The sequence below is a fragment of the Oenanthe melanoleuca genome, chromosome 1 (assembly GCF_029582105.1).
Source record: "Oenanthe melanoleuca isolate GR-GAL-2019-014 chromosome 1, OMel1.0, whole genome shotgun sequence".
Classification (NCBI taxonomy): domain Eukaryota; kingdom Metazoa; phylum Chordata; class Aves; order Passeriformes; family Muscicapidae; genus Oenanthe; species Oenanthe melanoleuca.
Window position 1 is genome coordinate 44,545,958 of NC_079333.1, and position 16,164 is coordinate 44,562,121.

Sequence of the window (16,164 nt, forward strand, 5' to 3'; positions counted from 1 at the left end):
TTCTGGTCCTCTGGAAATTCACCCTCTCTAGCTCCCTAAGGTCAGTAAAGCCACTGTGATCTGTGGAGCATACCCCATCAGGGTTTTATCTTCTGCCCCTCTGGGAGTGGCTGACACTGCCTGCTTATCCTCATGGCTCAGCCTAGCCCTCACAAAGTTCACTCCAGCCTTTTTCTGGAATAGTTCACTGAGCTGCAGGAGTTCCCGTGACATTTGCACCCTGTTTTGCTAAGTAGAAGTTGCAGCTCCTGCAGTTGGTCACATTGGGCCTCAAATTTAGTCGTCAGTGAGTCAAATACAGTGGCTGCTGGATCATAAACACACTGGTGTTACAACCAGCAGCCAAATGTCACTTGACACAAAATTTCAGCCTCCTACAAGCATGATTTCCTCTATTTGTAGAAGGGCAAAGAGCTCAGCATGTACTTTTATAAAGTCACAGGAGGCTACACAGCAAACGGGGGATTTATAGAGAAGCATGCTACTGTCAGAGGGAGAAACAGCATGGTTTTTTGAAAGAAAATTTTCAAAACCCCTAAACTTAATGCCATTTACTTTGGCTTTCTTGGCACACCCTGGGGTGTTTACCCTGGGGATGAGAATTGGAACTGCTCAGATGCCTCAGAGAAGTGGCTGCACTAATCAAACCACCAAAGTGTGATTACGGCAATGGCTCCCCCAGAGACTTGTGTTTTGGTTTTAAGTAAACAAATAGCCATCCAAGTAGGAGGAGGATGACTCAGTTAAAATGACACAGATCTGTTATATATAGTGAACATGAAATGTGCTTAAGATTCCTCTGATACTTTAAACAGGATAGTTTAAATTATCACCCTCTGAAACTCCATAGGTTCTAATTTAACAACTACAATAAAGTTAATGTATTCATTTTTAGAGTAAAATACTCCTGCTTCTTTTGAATTAGGCCAAATGGCCCATTTAAAAATAAAATATTATTACTTTGGACACAAATAGCCTGAATTTCTTGCTAATATTTTCTTATTTCAGAAAATATAGCATTTGCTTATACCTAGAAAATAAAAGACTGCAGAATTTGCCAGCTAACATCCCTCCTGTTTGTACAAACTCCAGTCCTCTGAGCTGTACTGGACCTCTAGGCTTTTGCATGGGATGAAGGATTTCTGACAATGCCTACCTTTCAGACATATGCAAACTATTTTTCAGGCACAGAGTAACCTATTCTAGTAATCTGCTTTTTCCTCACCTACCCTTAGTCACAGGGCAGTGTAGTTGGTCATAGCATACAACAGCTCAAAGAAAGGACAGTCATGAAGCAATTTCCTTTTGTAAGTAATTTCATATAAGTCTCTTTCCCACTATTTTACATCAGTGCATAGATGTGTGTCTCAGCTCTGGTTATGTACACCAACAAATGACAGAAACACAGTGATGTACACTGAAATACACTTTTGCAATCACAGCTACATTTCTGGAAACTGAACTTCAGCAGCAGTTCCCTAGGAAACAATAGGCAAAGCACACTGAAACTTTGTTCCTTCTACCTGTCCTAAGCTGCTTCGTGCTTTCCTTAGTGTGTTCCCTCTGCAGTGTTGCAGGTGGATGGAGGGACACTTGCAAGGAGCAGAAGTCACTCTTCATCCCTCTGCCTCCATCAGTGCTGCAGGCACCATTTGCACAGTGAGCCAGGGAGTGCTTGGGGCTCCAAGGACAGCTGTGCTCGCCCTCTTCCCCTTCCTTATGCACACATATAGTCACCTCTATACAAAAAGCATCCTCAAAGTCTTCAGGAACACACAGTCAACTAAGCTGGAGAGAAAGTAATGAAGAAGAACAAGGCTTGCCTCAGACAGGCACAAACACCAGTGCCATCCTCAGCCACAGGGAGACATCAATTCCCAAATGCAGATTTCCTTCCCCAAATGCTGGGAGAGGGCCCCTGGACAAATGAGGTCAAGCTTGGGGCAGTGAAAGGAGGATATAGGTCTTTTAATGTGTAATGAGGCAGAACCTAAAAACCTCCTGAAGACAAAGGAAAAGCAGCCAGGTCAATAGGAAGTGTCAGATGCAGTCCTGAATGTGTAGATACTATGAAAGGGATGAAGCACGTTCAAGACCCGGACATAACAGGGACTCCATTAGCTGAATCCCAGTTTTCTTTGCAATTTTGCAGAATTCCAAACCACAGTGCACTGTGCCACTCTGGGCATAGTGTCAATAGAAACACCCCACTTGTCTTAGAGTTTCTGGTTTTGTACAAAGGTCCTGGAGGTAGAAGAGCTGTTCAAAACTTCCTTGGACACAACGGAAGGCTTTGGGCTTCCTTGTGAGCTCCCAGATCACACCCATGCCTGGGTGTCACTTGTGCCCTCAGTGCTGACTGGGACAGCAGTCAGAAGAGGGCAGGGGCAAGTGAGTGAGGATTAACAACTCTTTGGCATTTCTGATAAATCCAGCCCTGCCTAATTATGCTGTAAGAGATTGAAGGTGAAAAACCTGCATCTAGGTGGTGACATGCTGAAAGACCATGACTGATTCAGGAGAGGGATTTGAGCTGGAAATTACCTGGGAGATCAGAACCAAAACCCACAGTTGCCTTGCAGCCCTCTCCAGAGTCTGGAGCTAGGCAGAAACTGAGTTTAGCATTAGAAAAATAAATGTAGATAGTTACTTACTGCTTCACTGGGAATCTACATATTATTTTATGTTCCAAAATAAATTAATAGACCTGAAGCAAATGTGCCACTACAGCATCTTCCTGCATAATAGTTACTAATGGCATGATTCTTTGGTACCCCATTATAAATCCAAACAATTCATGTTGTAAATGGAAATGGTGAGTGACATCAGTCCTTTCATCTTTGCTTCATAGCATCTTTTAATCTTCACTAGCAAAAAACCTGCTTTATATTTTGTTATACTTCTTACAGAATCAATAAAGACAGGAGTCAAAAGTTATCAAAATGGGGACAAAGCCAGCTTTTCACAAATGATAAGCAACAGCAATAAATAATGATTGAATTTAGCACTTGTGAGAGGTATCAGACTTAGTTGTGCCATAAAATCAAATTCTTTATCTTAGAAAGCAAAGATAATACAAGTAGTGGCAGCTCAGCTATCCCCCTGCTACTTCAGAGTGGCAGCCAGGCTTCCTAAGCTCAGTGACACTGAGAGGACATGCTGATATGGTCACTGGCCTGTCACTGTGAGTGGATGTCTTCCTGCAGTGACTCACTGCTCACATTTCCACCGCATCTGCTGAAGTGCAACCGGCCATTGCACACTGCAAGCCTACACCCCAGGGACGTGATGCTCCTCTTGTGTCACCTCCAGCAAATACTCCAAGAAACCATGCAAAATCCAGCAACAATTGGAGAAAGATTAAAGGGAAGGACTGAAAGGCATTCCTTTGTCTTTTCCTTTGCCCTGGAGCCAGGTGAAGGTATGAAAAGTGCTGTTGCTCAGACTGCTGTGGCTTGAGCCAGCCAGTACCATAGCACTGAGTTATTTCAGTTATCCAGTTTTCTTTGTGGATTGTTTTAGATTTTACAGTCTTATTGATCCCACTGATGTAGGAAATTCTGAGGAAAGGGTGAAAGCACACTCTGTAATACAGTCTGTCTGATACACAGCCCCTGGAGCCACAAATTTTGGGGAACACCTGCTATATCTCAGGCAGAACAAGCTGTCCTAGAAGTGAATATGAGAGCTGCCAGAGGGGACTGAGAACCCCAGCTGAGTAAACCAGGCAGAAAACATTCATATGAGGAACAGCCCTTCCAGGGCCAGGGTAGATACAAACCATATCTCCTCTTTCTAATAGCCAAGAGCCAAAAATACTTGCACTCCTCATATCTACTGGAAAATCATGATCCAATTTAATATTGACACCTAATGGTAAGGTACCAGAGCTATTTGTGATGCCCCAAAACCATGTTTGCTCTCAGACACTGCTTCTGTCTGGAACTGCTGCATCTGTTAGATGTGAAGATATATGAGGAAACATAAATATACCTTCTTCTTCATTGCCTTAAAATAATTTTTATTATATCCCACTTTTCCAGAGGGAATGTGGCTACAGAGAAACACAACATCAAAGTCCTACATAGATTGTAGAAAGCTAACATATAGAGAACTGGCTTTCTTACTCTGAATAGAAAATTACTTAAATTAAGTAATTAATTAAAGATATTTTGGTTAGACATAGTAGCTCAGATATCAAAAGTAACAAAGATCTGCTTGCCTCTGCTTAGGAAGGATGATATTCTAAATGTCTAATTCCAAGTTGAGTGAAGTTAACTGATTATACACGGTGCAGCAGCAGACTTCTGGGCTGCCTGCAAGGTATGTTGTGGAATGAGAACAAACTCTTATTTCTGACATCTGCAGGTCAGACAGCTTTTCATCTGGCCTTGATTACAAAGGAGCAGATTCTCCCCCTTGCATACTTAGCATTAGGTAATAGACAATAATGAAAGCTTTGCACTCCTGTGCCCTAGCCCTCCTCAGAACAAGCTGTGCAGGATGAGAGATTAGCATTCTGCAAAAAGCTTGCCTTTTTGTAGCAGGCGTGGGTAGCAATATGGTTGGAATTTTGTTTCAGGAGATAGTCTGTAACACATGCAGGAATATTTCAAATGCAGACATCTCTGCAGTTCAGGTCTTCTGAGCTGCCTCTGAGACTGCAGTGTGATATGAACTACGTAATTACTATAATTACAAGAGAAAACAAAATGTAAAATTTGTATCTTACTATTGCTGAGCCTCACCAGTGCAGTTTCTCAAGTGAGTTGAAAAAAAATACTTATGGCCTAAGAAAGTCAGAACACACCAGTGTTAGCTCCATGCTAAAGCTGTGAAGGTGGGAGCATGGGAGGCTGGTCCCAGAGCAGCCTGGAGCCTGGGGATTGTCTCCAAGCTGCAGCCCATTAACCATGGCACCTGGCTCAGGGACAAAATGTGATCCCAAAGTGTGGCAGAGCTCAGCAGCTTCTCTGCTGCTCGCTGCCTCTTACCCAAGAGGGAGCAGGTTGCTGGACCACAGATCATTGCACCTGGCATACAGGACCAGAGGATAGGAGAGGCTGCAGTGGAGCTACAAATGCATGGATTCAGCAGTGGGAAAGCAGAAACAATTACACGAGCCTCACAGTTAGCACATTATATTCAGCAAATCCTCTGAGCTGGTTTGTAGTCCTGTAAGTCCACAATAAAAGGCACAATAGAAAAAATGTGATGGTAAAATGTGTTATGTAAACTGCTTGATGAAAAACATACCAAGAGACTGGGACTACAGCTCCAAAGGATGCCTACTTGACCAGAAGTGGGATTATATAGGTGTGGAAGGGAAACACACCTCCCTGTACTCCAGTGCAAAGAGCAAGTGCAGTCTGGCCCTCTGTGAAAAACACAAACCCATGGCACAGAAGGAGAAAGAGTTAAATATCCTGATGTGAGGGTTTCTGACACTATCTTTGCTGCTAAGCTCTGGCTCTTGGGACCCTTCAGGGAATCTTTGATTCTGAAATTACCCGACTTTTATTGAGACATCTCATGGTTATGGGATGCAGACTTCAAACCTTACAGTGAACTGTCAAAGTCTTGGAGAAGAAAAAAAATATGAAATTCAGCATTGTTAAATCAGCTATTCTAAAACCAACCAACATATTGAGTGCACATTTATCTGTAGGAAAAGTTGATTTTTTCAAGGCAATATTTATATTTAGTGCATGCAGTTTGATTTATCCAGGCTGACTTTATGCACTTACAAATTTTTTTTGAGACCCTAGAAAGTTCCCCTAGGGATTAAACAGTGCAGAATAGGCAGCTGAGATCTTTCTTTGGGATTCTAGGAATCTAAATGATATGGACTCTGCATGACACACATCTCTATGAAATTTACCTCTGGGATATTTGAAGAACTCAGAGGACCAGCTCTAAAGCAACCATGATGCTTTCCAGGGCTAATTAGGGGCTACTGCAGCCCTGGTGAAACTCGGTTTTTCATAGTTCTTCATCATTTGCAGGGATAGAAAATTCAACAGGGCTGCCCCTTTACATCTGTGGCATGGACTATTACTACCCTGAATCTTACCTGTCAACTACATTTATTTAGGATTGACCAACACCTTCTTTCTTTGTGCCTTCAGAACAGTTTTCTGATTTATTGAGTAATTTTGAGTCTGTGTCAGGGGTTGAGTACTGTGCTCTGTGTTCCAAGTATTTGTTTCACAGGGATTAATTTAAAATGCAGTGCACTGACAGGTGCTTTTAAATTCCCTCCTTGAGTAAGATTTAAATGGTAGTTTGGGAAAGGTGTATGCCTCCAGGCAGCTCAAAGCAATTGTTATCTTGTCTTGAAGTAAAACATCCTCTCACCTTAAGTCATGTGTGCATTAAACAAGGAACCATTTAATATCATCTCTGGGTGAACCAGATATCCCTGTCTGAAATCTACCTGGCTGGAGATACAATAATTGTAAGGGGAGAAATTCCCTGTGCTTCCAGCACTACAGCACCTGGATGTGGGAAGCAGCATCTAAAACCAGAGACGTCTCCTTGTCCTTTTCACAGAGAAGGCAGGCTGTTATCAAAACACAGTGGATGGAAAAAATCTGATTCCAGATATCTGATGGAGTCACAGGTGCAAAACAGGTGCATAATGTAGTAGCTTGTGGAGACAGCAAGGGAAGGAAATGGACGTAGCCAAAGGTGCCACCACATGGCCAAGAAGTACGCAGGAGAAGGGCCCACTGGGACACTGGAAGCTGGGCTATGTCCTCCAGACATGCTCACAGCCTGCTGGGAAGATTTGTCTCCAGACACGAGGGACAGCTGCCAAAGATCCCAAAGCAGAAATGTCTGAACAGCCAGGGAATTCTGTACATCTTTCACTGACCAGTGAGTCCCTTCCTGCCTCTCCTCTCTCTTCACACCATCACAGCCTCCCTCTCATTACATCTCCTAGAGCTGCTTTCTCCTCTGTACTGGACCCCCCATGTTATTCCTGCTTCACTTAGCTCTATAGTTGTTTCATTTCTCCTAAGTAAAGCAACATGGGTGTTTTTTTTCTTCTAATTCATTGTGATCTACACCCTTTAGTACTGCCTCTCTTGCTCATGACATGAGCATCATTTCAGGTACCATCTGATACTCCCTGCCACTAGGGAGAAAAAGACATTTCTAGGAAGAAAATAGTTTTTATGATATCCAGCAAACATCTAGCTGCCTTTGGTATTCTAAACCCATGAGACTGAGCAGGGCTGTCTGCCATTCTCAGTTTGTAAGCCTAAAGCAGAAGAACCCTTCAAGTTTACTGTTTCATCAGTCTCATGACAAACATGCTTAATAACACACTTCTGTTACACAGCAGTGTGTGAAGCATTAACTAGACTTCCTTTTCTTCAAAGCACTCTTGCAAACACTTCAACCCACTAGAGGTGGTTAGCTACCTCTCTCTCTAGCAGGGCCATGGCACAGAGATGCAGTAATGAAAAGAATCATGAAGCCACAGAGACAGAGCAAAAGGAAGAAGTCTAACTGCACATCTTAATGAGTCTACAGCTTCCAAGTCTCTGCTCCCAGTACCACTGATACTTTTTTACTCAATGATTACTCCATGCAAACTTTGCAATACAAAAGAATCCCAGCGCCAGGTTTCCTACTTTTTCTTCCTTTTCTAAGGGTTTCTGAAGTCTTCAGTCTTTTCTACACAATGCCAGAACTGAGCAGAAGTTCTTTAACTTTCTACTTCGTGTGGTACAGGTATGAAGGATAATTACCCCTGTCTTCAATTACCTGTGGGAGACTGTAGAGAAGGCAGAGGCAGGTCATTCTCAAATGTGCACAGTAGAAGCAAAAGAAATGGATACAATGTGTAGTGTGAGAAATTCTGACTCAATGTAGAGAAAAATGGTTTTTTATGAGGATTTGGGTTGCACAGAAGTGGCAGAACCTCCATGTTTGAAGACTTCCAAAAGCTGACAGGACAAGGCACTGAATAACCTGCTTTCAGGGAGGTGGTTCGAGTAGGAAGCTGGGTTATGGACCTCCAGATATCCCAGAGGTCACTTCCAGCTTTCCTGATTCGTTAGAAATACTCCTGTTACTATAGTCCCTACAGGAGGAAAGCTTCCCAGAAGACTCTCAATGAGAAGTTCCAGAGGTTGTGGGAGTTTTGTGTTATGCAGATAGTGTAGGACAGATGCCTTCACATTAAGTGCTCAGAAGCCACACCAGGTACCAGGAACCTTTTAATTGTGGGACTGGAGCACAGGCTAATTTGCATTGCTTCTTTTTAAATACTGCAGTTCAGCTGGCTTCTTTTTTTCCCTACTGACAACAAGTACAAACTACACCAGTACCGAGTGGTTTACAGCATGAAGTCAACTACTTTAAAATGACCATGCATTACTGATAAAAGGCTTAGAGGTAGATGTAGAACTTGTAGGCCAGTCAATCTAAGCTCTCCTGATTTTTGGAAAGGTGCTGTATTTATGACAAGACTGAAACTAGTTGTTTCTTGCCTCAGACACAACATCAGTTCTTTGTAGATTTTGAATTAGATGAAAAATGTCTATGATCATGGCTAGAAGCCCATTCCATTCCACCTTTCCTGCTGAGCTTGCCACCCCTGGCCTCAAGCAAGGCTACCTGAGAATCACAGGAGCTCACTAGCAGATGCTATTAGAGAGATTTCCCTATGAGTATATCACTGACATGTGTAAAACAGCCAGTTAGGACTATTTTACAGCTCTAACAGTCCATTTCTTTACTGCCAAGTATCAAAGTAAAAATTAGAGAGAGAAGCAATGACAGATCAGCCTACTTAGGGTTCTTTCTAGTTCTCATTGTTTAAGTGTGATTTCTTCAAATAACAAGTACAGTCAGATTTCTGAGGGTAATAATCCATCCTGACCTTGTTTATTTAAATTGATTAGAAGATAAATACTGACGTTACCTTAAAGGAAGATAAAATTAAACAGCTTTGGAAATCCCACCTACAGCAAAAAACGACACAGCAGATTTGTTAGTTTATTACTGAATTCAAAACAGAGTGGCAGGGTTAGGTCAGAGCAGAACTGAGAGAAGAGTTTCTGTATATAGTTTCTGGGCAAATATGTCAAGAAATGTATTTGTACTAATTAGATTTACTCAATTATATTTTTATATTTAGATAGGTTTTATGTCAGAAAATTATGTATGTACCTAAAATTGGATATTATTTATTTCTTTTTGCTATGATTTTGACATTGTCTAGGTATTAGTTATCAGACAGAAGTCTTCATGTCATTTGTGTGATATTTACTGTGAGGTTTTCCTCAGCTGAGAGAAGTGTGTTGCATCCTGGAGCAGTACAGGGAAGTACAGCAGTAAACAATGAAATGTTTATAAATATTCTAGATGGACTAATTTGATGATTGTGTTAGTTTGATGAAGGTTTGACAGCTGCAGGCAGACAAAAAAGCTAGGTTGATATACTCTGTGAACATTACGATTTTTCTTACACTTGTGGACTATGACAGGAGGTTTGAATCTATTACTGATTACCAGATTCATAATTATATTCTTTATTAGTTTCATTAATTAGTACTGAATTCATCCAATATACTATGAAATGAGAACTTTCACAGGTCTGAAAGTAATACAGTTTGGTATTTTTTAACTAGCAACTGAGAGGTAAATTTCATTGTATATATTACAGATACTCTACTAATTCCATTAACAAACTTGCAGAATTGAATCATCTCCACAGGGAAGCTATCACCAGTGCATCAGATATAGTTCAGAATTACCTTCTTTTGTGAAGAAACCTGCTACAAAAGTCCCTCCTGCAAAGCCTTTGTGAAAAGTTATGTAAAAAATGCAATTATGTAAGCCCTCTCCCTTCACCAGGAGCTTCACCCTATTCATTTTAGAATATACATCCTGCTAAGAGTTTCAGCAAGGCTTGAGATTGTGTCTCTGCTCCATGTATTTGTGTGCTCCCCATTGGATCTGTGTCTGAATTTTGTTTCAAGTACTTTTAAGGGTATTTAATTTTTTTCCTTCAAATTAATAAAACAAGCTGCCAAAAAATGTCTTCAGAAAGATTGAGATGCAAGATTTAATCCTGATCAAACTATTTCATGTCAAGGAAAAATTTTATTGTTTCTTACTCTCCAAATTGTATTCTTCAAAGAATTTCTAAGGATTTATCTATGGATTATTGAAGTGGGATCGATCCTGCACAGAAAACTGAATTATAAAAAGTATCTCTCAATGCCTATCCTTATCCTTGCTAAATGTGAAAGCTCTTCCCATGTCAATTTAGCTCAAGAAGTATTAAAAGAACCATTTTCTACTTTTATAGATTCCCTAAAAAGTGTTGGTATTTGTTCTGAAAATAATGCACTTCCACATATTAGAATTGCATTGGCATCCTTTCACACATAATGGGGTTACAAACAGGATCAGTAAATACATCAGTGCTATAAATACATCAGTGCTGTTTTGGTAACATACAGTATTTGGGACATACAGGATTTACTTTCTATGCACTAAACACTGGTGTGCACAGCCCCTTGTTGGTTCAGCCCAGAATATAAAGGAATTAATGTTCTACATTGCACAGCAATAAGTTTGAATAAAGACAATTAAGAATGAAGAAAACCATTTAGCCTGAGCTCACTCCCAGTCAATCACATATGTAAGACAACACATGGGACAATGTTGAAGCTTTATGAGGAAATACTGTATTTACAAAATTGCAGGCTGTTTTGGGTTCCATCTGGGTGGCATTTGGCAGCATTACTCAGATCAGCCAGTACTTTGCCAATATATTGCCAAAATCTATTTACAGAGTAAAATGGTTATCACAAGCAATTATCACCTTCTTAAACCCCTGAAGGGAGAGTTCCAGCCACAATTTGAAGATCCTTCCGTGTAATTAAAGACTTATGCATATTCTTTCAGTGCAGGCTGTAATTAATATCCCAAATTAAGCAGTGTTTAGATATGTATTACATGCAAGTGAGCTAGCTGATAATCCAATTAGTTAAGCAGTGGTTTCCCTCTGTGGTTTACAGATCCCTGAGGATCAAGGATCTACTTCTAAAGAATTTGGAAAGGACAGCTGTGGTAGCATCTCACATTACACCAAACCAATACAATTCCAAAGCAATTACTGCAATGAGCTTCCTGACTGTCCCCTCTGTGAGCTCTGCTGCCTTTCAGGTGCCAGAAGCAGACAAGCAACTGGGGAGCTGTAGGGCAGGTCACTTCAGCTCCCTTTCCCCCTTGGAAAGAAAATTAACTTTCCTATGGAAATAACTTCTATATATGACTGAAAGAACAAACAAAAAAACTCACAAAAATCAGCCAACCAACCAACCAACCAACCAACCAAAAAACCAACAACAGCAACAACAGCAAAACAAAATCCAAACAAAACAAAACAAAACAAAACCAAAAACAATTAACAATAAAGAAACAAACAAACAAACAAAAAAAGAAAAAAGAAAAAAGAAAAAAGAAAAAAGAAAAAAAACCCCATCAAACACTAGGAAATAGAGCTAGAAAAAAAGGAAAGTGGGATTTGGTTAGACTCTTAAGAAAAAGTCTGTACTTACTGTAGGTTAGATGTAATTAAGTTGAAATTATACCCATGCTACTCTTAATGGGCATATGTGTTCCCTAAAGAAGACTTCGCTCTGCTCTGTGAAAAATTTTTATATTCCCCACACAAAATAGCTATAAAGCACTTTACCAAGCCTTCTCCTGTCTCAGGAGGTTTGTAATAATAAAAAAAAATCAGAAAATTGGGAGAACTAGAGTAGCTAATGTTATTGTTATAGTAATTTTACAGTTTTCTACAAAGTTCTACAAAAATACTTCGCAAAAATGCAAAATGTGCCTTTGGCTGCAGCAAAAATACATTCTGTCTCATCATCTCCTTGGAGGTATACCACTGCTTTACAAGATCAGATGCTCAGTTCTGAGCAACAATATTCTCCAAAGTAATCTAGCAATGCAGAAACTAAAAGCACATCAGAGATTCATCAGACTGCAAGACCAACCATTCTGCCAAATAAACCTTGTCCCAGCTCAACAAACAGCACATATCACAGCAAAGAGCACACAATGATATCAAAGGCCTGAATACAACCTTTCCACCCTTCACAAAATTTATTGTAAGCAGTCAAAGAGGAAATGTAGACCAGAAGACAAATACACCAGTTCTAAGGCTTTGCAAGGCCTTAGTTTAAGTATCAGAAATCCACATCAACACTGGATAAAACGTTAAATTGTTATTTCATAACGACACTTGTGAAAGTCCACTTGTCCTAACAAAGAAGAAACTATGAATACTTGAAATGGGAGTCTTAAACATCAATGGAGTCTCAAACAACAATGGGAGTTTTAAACATCTGTTTGAGATGCAAGCTCTTAAATCTCATTTGTTCACATGCTTTGGAGAGATGGGTGGAAATGATCACCCACCTACATACAGAATTTTTGGAGATTATCCCTTTGGATAGGGTGTAGTTTCTCATTCTTTTCACTTCCAGAAAACTTCAGACTCTTGGGCCTCCTTTTGTACCCATAGGAAAACAACAGTGGTTTGATAGAAAACTAAAAATCTTGTTTGTCTCTCTAGTGACCTCCAGGTTAGAATGAGATGTGGGGGTTTGAGCTGCATCCTGCTCTTCATATAGTCAAAGGAGTTTGTAATGGAATTGGTCATCCTTTGCTTTGATTCTTCCTTTTTATGCTGAATTTGGGTCACTGTAATGCTATATGAGAGAAAAGTTCTGTATGACTGAATAAGAGAAGTGTTTGTTAATAACCTTGCCACAAATTCAAATTTGCACAGGAAGAAAGGATCAAACATGGGAAAAGTCATGGTTATAGTGCAAAAGCACAGATGAGAAGGTCAGTGTCCCTCTCTTTTCCTCCCACACGTGACAAATCTCTCACTTTGTTCTCCAGACACCGACTGACCTCTCCACTTCTTGCTCTTTAACATGTTCCCACCAAGGGTATCCCCTCGTCTTTGAAGTTTTCATTTATTTTTTAATTTCAAACCATATTCTTCTTACACAATGTGGTAGTGTCATATCTCATGGAAGTACTGGAATTTATGCACTTGAATACACATGAGGCTTTAACTATCATTTACAGGAAGAATTTTTTGCACCATAAAGCTTATTCCAGCTTCCAGACTGCCTTTCATTGATTTTGGTGCTGCTTAAAGACCCTTCTATCACAAAGTAAGGTAAAAAGTCTTTTCTATTAATAATTCTTAGTTCTTCTGTTTCCTTGCTCCCTCCATCCAGTTTAAATGATATCTCTTGCAAACTGAGTTCCTGGAGAAGACTGGTCGATATCATCATTAAGCATAAGGACTATAAAATTACTTACATTAAAACAAAGGCTTACATCCTGAAAAATATCACAGACATGCTGGTATGTACTAAAAACACAAAATTACTTGTGTGGATAAGACCTTACATATTCCTGGAACTGATACCTTGCTGCTGCCCTTCCTTGAGTGTTCATAGGTTTAATATAACACAATAGGAAGTTTTACCAGTTTGCTTTGAAAGAGCACCTGAAGTGTGTTCAGACTAAGTGCCTCTACTTGATCATTATATATCCATAAAAACTCATTTACTCATGAATGGAAAGTTTATATAGGGAACAACTACTGAATCCAGTACTTCTGAGACAGTAAATATAACTATTTTTTCTTTTGGCTAGTCTGTGAGCTGTTATAATTCAGGTTGCAGCTCCTTTTTCCCCTTAGATGTCTTCCTTCTCCCCTCCCCCTTTCCCCATATGTATTTTGAGCTGAGGTTGCTGAGCACTTCAGTGACATTGTGATGGCATAATGATGTAAACCCTTATTATCCTTGTTCTCTCCCATCCTTGCTGGGACATACTTAAATTTATGATAGCCATGTCTTGGCCTACAAAGTCAGCTGGGAATTATGGCAATACTGTGCAGAAATGGCTTTTAAAGGCAGGAAACTCAGTATAAAAAATAAGTTATTGCCATAATGCTGGACTTTGGCAGAAATGAAAGTCGTAACCAAAATGGCATTCCCCATCACCTGGGAATTTTCTAGTAGCAAAAGCAAAACACCTCAGTAATCCACAGCTTATACACCAAAGAGTCCAGTATACTTCACCCTCCATAGACATCTTTTTATAGACACCATTATTCCCTGTACACCATAATATTCAAGGACTACTGTTTTACTTAATTAATGTCTTGAAATGCAGTGTCAGGAAGTTTGATACCAAAGTATGATATTGTTTACTTCCAGAAATTATTTGTTGATTATGTTTTATCATGTACATTTAAAATAAATCTCTTTTAAAAATGTAATTTCTACAAAAAACACCAAATGCTGAATTAATTTGAGTTAATGGAGGAGAAAATAGCACCCTCTTTTTCCATGGATTCCAGCTTCACATCACCTCCATTGCCTAAATTTTCTAGTCTACATAGTCTTCTAGTAGGCAAATTCATACATTCATTCCCCTAGTACTGGAGTGAGCACTTCTGGCTCCATGGTAGGAAGAGGGAAGAAGGAGAGTGGAAGATAGAATGGGAGAGATACTTTGCTGCTCCTACACATCTCAAAAACAGGAGCAGCTGTCTCAGGAAAATGGCACAAGAGACTCAGCCATAGAAAATCAAATGAATAAAAAAATCCCCTAAAATCCAAACACACTAAGTGAGAATTTCCAGCTACAAAATTTGGAGAAATTTGGAGTAAAAAAAAGGTTGCTCCATTGTTTCCTAGAAACAGTTATTGGCTTTGTGAAAGAGTTTTTGTATGACCTTGAATATCAGCAGGCTTTGGGACTGCAAGGAACATGCCCAAGACCATACTATACAAATGTTTCCCAGAACCTTAAGCACAGAAAGAGCTATAAAATAATGGAGAATTCCAGTCTTCTAAAGAGCTGCCCAGAAATCCATCTAGAGGGTAATCAGATAAACTTATCTCAGAGTTCCTCCTCAACATCCTCAGGAGACAGGCTGGTTCAAATGAAACATAACCCAAGCAGAAATACGCTGCATTTAAATATGAAAAATCAACAGTTATTTCCTTCCTTCCAGTGTGTCAGATTGAAAGATTTGTCTGCTCCCCTTGGAAAAGAGCCTGCAAAATTCTCCAAAAAGAATGTTCTCGATAATAATCCATATTTAATGAAACTGTGCAGTGGTTATATAACCAATGCTGATTTCATAAAGAACCTAATTTAGACTTCATAAAGTACACAGTGCTTATGTTGGAAAAGCTTGAACATGTTTTACTAGATCTGAACCAATAGTCTTATTGGCAAGAGATAAATGCTTCAGACAATTTGGTGCTAATATTTCAAGTCTCTACAGAAAAAAAGAAAAGCAAATGTACCAAGAGAAATACTCAACAAAATTAATCTTGGATGTAGCTCTATTCCTTCAGATAGTTCTGAACAGTAGATTAACTCAATATTTTAATCACTCAACTCTATACATTTGTTTCAGACAGTAAATCAGTCAACATAGATCACTAGTGGACTTATTGTTTAAAAAGACGAACAATACTGGATAAGCAATCAAAATAAGACTTGTAATGCATATGATTCATGTTCTACAAAGGCGGGCTAAATTCTCATCAACCAAGGGGCTAACCAGGAGAAAAATAGTAAAAAGAAACACCACCACAGAACCATAAATATTTCACAATACATTATACAGAAAAGTTACTGTTGGCTGTGAGCCAGCGCTCCACAGAGGATGTGTGGAGACTGCTTTGCCACTACATCTTGGAAATTAATTTTTCTTCTTCCAGATGGCTGGCTGTCTTGCAGAGCTGGTTTTTAGATGCTTACTGCTTGGATGAATATCTGAGATAGAGCAAGAATTTATCATTTGTGGAGCTAGCTGTAAATAACCCAAGTAAGGGTCACACTGTGTGTAGTCAGATGTGCCACCAATGAGATATGGCCAAGTCTAGGGAAGACCTATATGAACACAGAATCAGGTGCTGACATCAGCCTAGCATAATTTATGCCAGTCAGTAAGTCTTCCATCTAAAAGTGTCTGGTTTGAATTTTCAGCACATAAACACTGCCAGTTTAAAGTGCCTTGATTTAGTGGGCCACTAAGAGGTACAAACCTAAATCAGGTCTCACAGCATACCAATC